Genomic DNA, 11,313 nt, shown 5'->3' with positions numbered 1-11,313 from the left:
TTGTTCCTGTCCTCAGCCGTAGCCTCCGGGTTGTCTGGGATAGCCCTGTGTGTGGTAGCCCTGTCCTTTAGCTTAGCGCCAACCTCTGTGTTAATCCCGGGCTTTTGATTGGGGAAGCAGTGAACCTTCATTGTGGGGACAATGTCGCCGATGCATTTCCTTATGAAGGTGGTGATGGAGGTGGTTAGCTCAATATTGAAATGTTTGAGTCATTTAGTTTTGTCACAGTGAGTTTTGTAATGATGTGGACATTAGGTAGCGCCTTTCAGTAGCACTTCATTCAGCCTCAGGTAAATGAGGCTCGAACCAAAGGTTTGAACACAGGTTGATGACAGATTAGAACATATCAGCAAACTGTCTCCAGGACTGTTACAGCAAACCCCCACCCCTTGCCCCATCTGGGCTCTTAGACCAGCCAATCAGGCCTCTCTGGGCAACAAGGTAATTACAGCGTTCTAATTGGATGCGATTATGGTGTAGAGGAAGGAAGAAAGGAGAGAGTAATTGAGGCCTCAGTGAAAGGCAGCTAATTGAATGGAGGAGACCAGCGTATTGCTAGAATGAGATAAAACACGACTCAACATAGATTATGTAATCAAAGAGACCAGGAAGAAGCCTCAGCTACACGTGGGAACCAACCATTCAGACGTCCATTCAGCTCCATTCACTGGGATTTGGCTGCCATTGCAGGTAATAGGCTACTTCTTCAAGAATCCTGATTTGTGACATACAGGACTGTGTAAATTTCATTCCAGGTTTTATGTATTGTCTTTCAACAGGTAGTGTCACTCCTACAATACATCACAGCCATGGCAGTGTGTTTCTAAACGAACAGGTAAGACGTGTCTAACAGAGGTCAATGTTGGAGGCCATTGCCATCTCTTGTGTCCTCTGTGTTTCCCTGATATTGAACAAAGACCAGAGGTAACCTCCCTATGAATGGGAGAGCGTTTCTGTTTTGTTAACCCAACAGAAAGAACAACTATTTCCCAATGAAACTTTAATTAGTCCAAATCCTTTTGCTATTAAAGATGAGAGGGAGAGGGAGAGAGAGAGGAGGGGGACTGTCGCCACGCTGTACTCCAGTAACAGTCTGGCAGCCCTGTGAACTCTGTTGCCACGGTGAGAGGAGGAGACATGAAAAGAAGAGGAAACATAAAAAGAGTGTTTTTGCTGTAAAGCTCATAAACAGGCGTTTGATGGTGGAACCAGAGACAGACGGAAAGAGAGAGGCAGAGAGAGCGGGAGGGAGAGTTGTCTGAGATCAACATCACTCAGAAAAAAGGAAGGAGAGAAAGAGCGAGAGAGACAACTCTGAGTCCAGATGAGTCCATTCCTGGGTGTCCAGGGGGCGAAGGTTAAATGTTCAGTAAAAGGTCAAAAGGTCAGACTTATTGATTGACAGCTCAGCTCTGTGGATGCACAGTCATGTTTTTGATGATGCTGTGATTTTTAGCCTAGATAAGACTGAACAGCCAAACAGACTTAAGATGCACATTTCAGCTCCGTCTTAGAGTAATACATCTCTTAGAAACACACTCCCATGGCTATTAACTCCTAGAGATGTGCACGCACGCACGCAGGCACGCACACACACACACACACACACACATCACACACACACACACACACACAACACACACACACACACACACACACACACACACACACACACACACAGCACTATCAAGAAGAGAAAGCAGACAGCAGTCAGTGCTATCAGGAAAGTTATGGATCTGTGAGGCTGGTATGTCTGCTAACATCGACACTCAACTATCGACTTTTTCCTGCTGTGGTAACAGAGGGGATGCTATCTTTTCCTCTCCCTGATAACATTCTAATGTGTTCTCATTCCGTCTCAGACCTCCCRTTTCCACCACTGCCACTCATTTGAACACATCAAGAGCACACAGCAACAGCGAACGCCGCAATCGTCTCAGCATTCAATCTTAACTTAAAGTTCGCGTGAGAAAACATATCTATGTATCTATCTTCTTCTCTGAGCTCCCTGTGACTTGGTAATGGCTGTGTTAACACTGCAAKACTGGCTGTATGTCCCTACACCTAAGTGCCTGATGCACAGTGTGTTTGATTATTATCTTGCTTAATCTAAAATTGCACAGTGAGCAGCCGGGAATTGAAAGGTATAGAAAAAAGGTTTGATAGAAAGTAGCAGCCTATTGACACATATCATCCAACCCAGGCAGTATCAGAGAGGAACAGACCAAGGGCAGTAAGAGAGAACTCCATACATCTTAAATAAGACAACTCAGTCTTATCCCCCTACAAAAATATAATGGAAATGCATGCAGCTACTGTGTTAAGTACACCACATACTGTAGCTCCATATAGCCTGGTTTAAACCAACATTAAACCCTCTGCAGAACAGCCTGGTTTAAACCAACATTAAACCCTCTTCATGTCTTAAAGTAGTGAGGGACTGTCTTTTCTCGTTGCTTATTTGAGCCTTTCTTGACATAATATGGACTCTGTCTTTTACCAAATAGAGCTAACTGCTGTATACCACCGCTACCTTGTCACAATACAACTGATTGGTTCAAACACATTAAGAAAGAAAGAAATTCCACAAATACATTTTTAACAAGGCACACCTGTTAATTGAAATGCATTCCAGGTGACTAGCTCACGAAGCTGGTTGAGAGAATGCCAAGAGTGTGCAAAGCTGTCATCAAGGCAAAGGGTGGCTATTTGAAGAATCTCAAGTATGAAATATATTTAGATTTATTTAACACTGTTTTGGCTACTACATGATTCCATATGTGTTATTAGTTGTGACGTCTTCACTATTATTCTACATTGTAGAAAATAGTAAAAATAAAGAAAAATCCTTGAATCAGTAGGRGTGTCAAAACTTTGGACTGGTACTGTATATGTCGATATCTTTGTTAGAAAGGACAGTATATTTCCCTTGACGTAGTGATGATGAATGTAAAAAGTTGCTCAGCTTACCCCACTCTCCTCTAAATGTTTTTAAACATTTAGGAAGTCCCAGATTGAACACCCCCAGTTGTAGTTAACATAATGTGGTGTTACACTGTGACTCCAGCTGCTGTAGTCTACAGGGCTGTTGCTGGATGTAGGACTACTTAAGGACAGAGAGTAAGGATGTTGTCTATGATGTGCATGACTCTGGGCCTACTCCTGCAGGCTCTGTCCTAATTGTCTTGGCACTGTCTCGGTGGTGTAGCCTACAGCACTTATACACACCAACACTGTACATGCATACACACACACACACACACACACACACACACACACACACACACACACACACACACACACACACACCCACAATTCAACCATACTTCACATACACACACAACTAACACACACAACACACACACACGAGCACAAAGTCATGAACTGGGATGAACCCACTGAACTGCCGTCCACTGCAAATAATGAGGTAGTGAAAGCCCAATGTGGAGAGCCTAGGAGCGTGTGGATATGTGTTTTAGTGGGAATTGTGTATTTGTGTGTGTTGTGTCAGAGTGTGTAAGAGGAATACTAAGGATTGAGAGAGACAGTGAAAGTGAGAGAACAGCAGAAAGAGAAGCATAGAGAGAGAAGAGAGAAGAGAGAGAAGAGAGGTGAAGAGAGAGAGAGAGGGGAGGAGAGAGAGAGAGTGAAAGAAGAGAGAGGAGGGAGAGAAGAGAGAGTTGAAAGTGAGAGACACAGAGAAAGAGAAAGCCAGTAGAGGAGAAGGAGAGAGAGAGAGAGAGAGAGAGAGTTGAGAGAGAAAACACCTTATTTACCCTGTCATTCTCATCCTATTGAAGCATGGAGATGACACACACAGAGATCCACATGAAGCCAGTACTGTCTGGAACTAACCTCTAAATGGTACATCAATCCTGAAAGTGTCTGACTCATGGTGATTGGTTAATGGCCATAGTGGGTTTCCATGGCGACCCCTGAAGCCTCACTCTGGTCCTACAGTGCAAAGAGGTCCAGAAGGAAAGCAGCCTCAKTCTCTCTCTCTCTCTCTCCCTCCCTCCTCTCTCTTTCTCGCTCCAGCTTTCTTTCTCTCGTCCTGCACTGCAGATGCCCTCAGTCAACACTAAGGCCAGGACAAAGCAGGACACAGAATAACAAACAGTGCTGGGAACAGCCTAAACATACACACACAAAAACACTGAGCAACACACACACGCACGCGCACGAACACGCACACACGCACACACACACACACACACACACACACACGCACACACACACTGCGCACAAGGCAATGGCAGCTCTGACATCTGAGCTATTAGGGATAAGAGGATCAGAATATTATTTCTTTGTAACATTTTTGAGACAACAGGTATTTTCACACACACACACATACCCACTGTCAAGTCTTAACAGTGTTATGTCTAAACAGCCTTAACTCTTAAGGATTGGACCCTTTTTTTTCAATTTTCGCCCAAAATGACATACCCAAATCTAACTGCCTGTAGCTCAGGACCTGAAGCAAGGATAATCATGTTCTTCATACCATTTGAAAGGAAACACTTTGAAGTTTGTGGAAATGTGAAATTAATGTAGGAGAATATAACACATTAGATCTGGTAAAAGATAATACAAACAAAGAAACATGTTTTCTTTTTTCTTTTTTTCCCCCATCATCTTTGAAATGCAAGAGAAAGGCCATAATATAATATTGCAGTTTAGACACAATTTAGATTTTGGCAACTAGATGGCAGTAGTGTGTGTGCAAAGTTTCAGATGGATCCAGTGACGCATTACCATACTGAACAATATTTAATATCAAGTCTGCCCAAATGTGTTCGAATTGGTCAATTGAGACATTTCAAGTACATAACTATAGAGAACATACAAATGATTACTGAATGCAAGTACATTATTTACCTTCAGAGGTGAATGTGTCAAACCATTTTRCGTGACAAAAGATTTTTGTTGTTGTGCACTCTCCTCAAACAATAGCATTTGTTTTTTTCACTGTAACAGCTACTGTAAAATGGACAGTGCAGTCAGATTAACAAGAATTTAAGCTTTCTGCCCATATAAGACATGTCTATGTCCTGGAAAGTTTGCTGTTACTTACAACGTCATGCTAATCACATTAGTGCACGTTAGCTCAACCGTCCCGGTATAGGGACACCGATCCTGTAGAGGTTTTAACACTATACCTGTTTCCCACTACACCAGACCAGCCTTGCCCAGGTCAGTATTGTGATGCGCTCAGCCCCTCTCCCTTCAGTGTTAGATCCATCTCCAGGTTAATGGACAGAGAAGGGCCGCCTTCCCTCCGTCAGTCCCCTAATGCTGCCCCACTGGGCCTCTCTACATCAGCACACCCCTCTATGGAATTATTCTCCCTCTATCTGACTGTTTCTCCACAGAGAGAGAGAGAGAGAGAGAGAGAGAGAGAGAGGTCAGAGCTGGCAGGAGTGTGAYTGATGGAGAGGCCAGTGGCCTGGCTAAGGGCTGGCTTTAACACATCAGATGGCTCATTAGACCCAGGAGAGAGGGAAGAAAAGAGGGAGGAAGGAGATGGACAGAGAAACACACATTTTAAGGAAAGGGATATTTGCCAAAAGAATGCACGCACACACATACACACTTTCCCACCGTTTCCTTCTGCAAGTGCAGAACAATGAGATGCAGAGAGAGGGAGTGAGCCAGCAGCCCTGCATATTAATATAATAATACCTAAAGTCATTACTGCAAGCATCAGCACTGCAGTAAATATACTCTAATTGCATTTGACTAATAATTAAATAGTTAGAACAAATGTATGTGTCCATGGGTATCAATAGGTGTCTGTGTGTCCGTGTGTCTATAATAATGTGTGTGCAAATTTTAATTACATATCACAGATAGCAGTGTTTTGCTCCAGCTCTCTGCATTCCATTGTGTGTGCATGCGTGTGAGAGAGAGAGAGAGAGAGAGTGGGAGAAAAAAAAGAAAAAGGTAGAGAGAGAGTTAAAAGGGGGAACCACACGCATAAATGAGAAGATCAAACATCATCTCTATTTTCTCTCACTCCTAGCATCTACTCTCCACATATTTTTATTCATGAATATTGCATGCTCTCTGATTGGTTGCCAGATCATAACATTGACAAATGAAAGGAGACCATCTGGAGCTGATGGGTTTGTCACGACTCACGACTCAAAAGGACCAACCCACGCATACGGACAGGACAGGGTATAAAGGACTGTGTGTTTGCACGCGTGTGTTTGTTTATGTGTGTGCGTATGGGTCGGTTTACAGATTGAAACAGGTGAATAGAAGAAAAAGAAGAGGAGAGAGAATGAGAGAGAAATAGAGAGCTATAAAGAGTGAGCATATCCCATCAGTATTCCCTCATGGAGACACACTTTCTGGTGCTAGTCCCCGTCCTCCAGGGGTGAGGCTGGCAGGCTGTGTGTGGTACCCAGTGGGGGAGAGCTCTTGACGGGCTCGCTGTGATGGGATCCTGGCCCCCTTTCCTGGAACTCACAACTCACACAGGAGTTGGGCTCAGGTGGGTGAGAGACATGGAAACTTTGCTGGCTTGCAGAGCAGGCTGGTGAAAGCAAAGAGGGAGATGGAGAGAGAAGAGATAGAAAGAGAGGGAAGGAAGGAAAGCCGAGAGATGGAGAGAGAAGAGATGGGGGAGGAAGTAGGAAGAAGAGGGTGACCATCTAAACAGTTTTCTAAGTAAACCTAACCCTGTCACACTGAAGGGTTAAACTAGCCATAGCTCTGTCTGATCAAAGTCTTGTTCTCCCTTCTTTTTTCTTTTTCTTTTTTTTTTCTTTCTTTCTTTCTTTCTTTCTTTCTTTCTTTCTTTCCTTTTTTCCAGCCCTCTAACGAATGTGTCTCTGTGGACTGCATGTGAATGAACAGAGAGGAGAAGCACTCAGCGTTTGTCCTGCTTTCACATTCTCCCTTACACACAACACACACACCACACACAACACACCACACACACACACACACACCCAACACACACACATCCACATCACACACACTACAGAGCCACACACACACACACAACACACACACACACACACCAGCACACACACACACACACACACACACACACACATACATACAACACACACACACACACACACACACACACACACACACACCACACATGTCAACACACACACACACACACACTACATACACACACACACACACACACACATCACACACACAAAGCACACACCACACACACAAAACACACACCACCCCACACACACACACACTCACACACACCACAACACACACACACACAGCACATGACAATCACTCACATAAACACACCAACACAAACACATTTTGTTGCTGTTAACACACCTGCATTTAAACCTGGATTAAAATTGGAATGATATGTTTTTTTTTATTTTCCCAAATTCATTAAAATGCAATGCTGAAATGTCAATAAGTATGTTATGGCAAGGCCTAAATAATTTAATGAGTAGAAATTTGCTTAACAAGTCACATAATAAGTTGCATGGACTCTGTGTGCAATAATAGTGTTTTTATTTTATTTATTTTTATTTAACRTTTATTTAACTAGGCAAGTCAGTTAAGAACAAATTCTTATTTACKATGARGGCCTACCCCCACCAAGCCCGGACAACACTGGGCCAATTGTGCACCGCCTTATGGGACTCCCAATCACAGTCGGATGTGATTCAGCCTGGATCCGAACCAGGGACTGTAGTAATACCTCTTGCACTAAGATGCAGAYCCTTAGACCGCTGCACCACTCGGGAGCACATCTGTTTAACTACCTCATCCCTGTACCCCACACATACAATTATCTGTAAGGTCCCTCAGTCAAGCAGTGAATTTCAAACACAGATTCAACCACCAAGACCAGGGAGGTTTTCCAATGCCTTACAAAGAAGGGCACCTATGGTAGATGGGTAAAAATAAGCAGACATTGAATATCCCTTTGAGCATGGTGAAGTTATTATATACACTTTAAATGGTGTATCAAWACACCCAGTCACTACAAAGATACAGGCATCCRTCCTAACTTAGTTTCCGGAGAGGAAGGAAACCGCTCAGGGATTTCACCATGAGGCCAATGTGACTTTAAACAATTAGAGTTCAATGGCTGTGATAGGAGAAAACTGAGCATGGATCAACAACAGTGTAGTTACTCCACAATATTAACCTAATTGACAGAGAGAAAAGAAGGAAGTCTGTACAGAATAAAAATATTCCAAAACAATAATAACTTTTTTTCCTGAATACAAAGTGTTATGTTTGGGGAAAATCCAATACAACACATTACTCAGTACCGCTCTCCATATTTTCAAGCATAGTGGTGGCTGCATCATGTTATGGGTATGCTTGTAATCATTAAGGACTGGGGAGTTTTTCAGAATAAAAAAGAAACGGAATGGAGCTAAGCACATGCAAAATCCTAGAGGATAACCTGGTTGTTTGCTTTCCACCAGACACTGGGAGATGAATTCACTTAACAGCAAGACAATAACCTAAAACACAAGGCCAAATCTACACTGGAGTTGCTTACCAAGAAGACAGGGAATGTTCCTGAGTTGCCGAGTTACAGTTTTGAATTAAATCTACTTGAAAATCTATAGCAAYACCTGAAAACGGTTATCTAGCAATGATCAAGAACCAATTCGACAGAGTTAGATTTATAATGGGCATATATTGTACAATCCAGGTGTGCAAAGCTCTTAGAGACTTACCCAGAAAGACTCACAGCTGTATTCGTTGCCAAAGGTGATTCTAAKATGRATTGACTCAGGGGCTTGAATGCTTATGTAAATTAGATACTGTATTTCTGTWTTTCATTTTCAATAAATTTGCAAACATTTCTAAAAACATGTTTTCACTTTGTCATTATGCGCTATCGTGGGTAGATTGTTGAAATGTGGAATAAGTCAAGGGGTATGAATACTTTCTGAAAGCACTGTAGTTAAGAAATAGCCCCCCGACTATGTCAGGGGAGTGCAGAAAGAGAGAGAGAGAGAGAAGGTGGGAGTGACAGTTCATCTCACCATGGATCATCATCAACATGATGAGATTCCATAGGGTCTACAACCTGTCTCCAACTGGCCAACCATCTCGTATTTCTACCATATCGGCCTCCTGTTAGTCTGTATTGGAATGAGTTCACTTCACCGTATAACCTTCCATGTTTAAATGAGCCTGTAATGCTAATGATACACATGTTAATGGTGAGACAAGCAATACACTATGAAAACCTCTATGTCATTTCTTGGCATAACTCATTACTGGAGACACSTAAAGAGACCTAGCTATATCACTAACACTAAATGGAGAAAATGACTAAATAGCAGAACTATCCAAACGTAGTAGCCAACCACAGAAGCCCACTGATCCAGATCCAGCAGTGTGTTTAAACTAGCCTAGCGCTGATGCTAATCCCATTCTGCTCAGTGCCACTGTGTCCTGAGGCTCTGCACTTAATCTGAAGCGCCTCAATAAACACTCATAGATCAATGGATAACATGTCAAATATTAGCACACATCTCCAGTCTGTGTCTAGAGAAATAGGCCTAACTGTCTGCTATAGGGTAATGTACTCACATTCTGTTCCCTCCAGTGAGTGTGTGTTTGTGTCTACGTGTGTGTTTGTGTGTTTCGTGCGTGTTTCTGTTAAGGATTCATTTCCAGTAGCTGCATGTGGGGGGTGTTATTTGAAGCATACGGGGAGCATAGAGCCCACTACGGAGGGGGGATGGGTATGTCTCTTACAGGGGCTGTAGGAGGATCCACACTGTACGTAGGGAAAAGGAGGGTAATAGGTTAACTGTGTGTTTATGATTCTGTGCCATCCTTCCTCACATCCTTCCAACCTCCCTCCCTCACTCGCTCCCTCTCTCTCTCTCGGTCTCTGTTCCTCTCTCCAACATTAGTGTTGATGTCTGTGTTGTGGGGCCCTGCGGTGTGATATTGAACATGTGCAAAAGATTCACGCCCCACATATTAGAGCTGTTTAAAATCAGAGGAGTGTGTGTGTGTGTGTGTGTGTRAGGGGTGTGGAATACTGCAGGGCTGTCTGGGGCAGTGCAGAGGAGAAGGAGGGAATAAACCAACCTTTTCTCGCTCCAGTTTCCTGTGGGATGAAAGAGGGAAGAGAGAGGGGAGGAAAAGGGGAGCGAGAGGAGGCGAAATGTGAAAGGAGGAGCGATGATAGAGGGGCAGGCAAAGAGCGGGAGAGAGTAGTGGGGCGGAAGAGGGGAGGCAGAGGGGAGAGAGAGGAAGAGGGGAGGAAGAGGGAGGAGCACGAGGAAGAGGGCAGCGAGGAGAAGCGGGAAGAAAGAGGGGGAGGGGAAGGGAGGCGAAGGAGAGGGGAGTAAGAGGGAGGAGAGGGGAAGAGAAGCAGAGGAAGAGGGGAGGCAGAGGGGAGGCAGAGGGAAGAGAGAGGGGAAGAGAGAGGGAGGAAGAGGGGAGGCAGAGGGAAGAGAGAGGGAAGAGAGAGCGGAGGAAAAGAGGGGAGGCAGAGGGGAGCAGAGGGAGAGAGAGGGAAAGAGAGCAGAAGAAAGAGGGGAGGCAGAGGGAAGAGAGAGGGAAGAGAGAGGGAAGGAGAGAGGGGAAGGGAAGAGGGGAGGAGAAGGGAAGGAGAGAGGGAAGAGACGAGGGGAGGAAGAGGGAAAGGCAGAGGGAAGAGAGAAGGAGAAGAAGAGAGGGGAAGAGAGAGGAAGAGAAGGGGAGAGAGATGGAGGAGTAAGGGGCGGAAAGAAGGGGGAGGCAGAGGGTATGAGAGTCAAGGGAAGAGAGAGGGAATGATAGAATGCGAGAATGGAGGGGAAGGCAGATCGGAGTGAGAAAGAGAGATATATGTTATGGGGTAGATTACATGTAGTTTTTGCGTGATATATTTTTACGTAGAGGTAAAGAGTTGGAGAATATAGCACAGTCAGAGGATTTAGGAGGAGAAGGGAAAAATGAGGGCAGTGTTAGTATATGAGCGGAAAAAAGAGGGGAAGGCAGAGGGAAGAGAGAGGTGGAGAAAATGAGGAAGAGGATAGGAGAATATCAAAAGAAGTTTGGAAAGAAAGTAAGGGGAAGGTCAGAGGGAGAGAGAGTTAGGGATTGTATAGAAATATGTATGTGGATCTTCTCTTTAAGAGTAGTCCAATACCGTCTTTGCCTCGACATGACAATTTGGCACACCACCAAGGCAGAGATGATAGTTTATATATTGGTTTTGTTCTGGGACGATGAGGAGCAGTTGAGAGGCCACCGATAGCATTGGGGAAATTAGTTTAGCCCCAGTACACCACACGGTTCAGACCCACGAACATCGTATATTTACTTCTACTACTTCATTGATGA

The sequence above is a fragment of the Salvelinus sp. IW2-2015 genome, unplaced genomic scaffold (genome assembly GCF_002910315.2).
Source record: "Salvelinus sp. IW2-2015 unplaced genomic scaffold, ASM291031v2 Un_scaffold4442, whole genome shotgun sequence".
Lineage (NCBI taxonomy): Eukaryota > Metazoa > Chordata > Actinopteri > Salmoniformes > Salmonidae > Salvelinus > Salvelinus sp. IW2-2015.
This window is presented reverse-complemented; position numbering follows the sequence as displayed.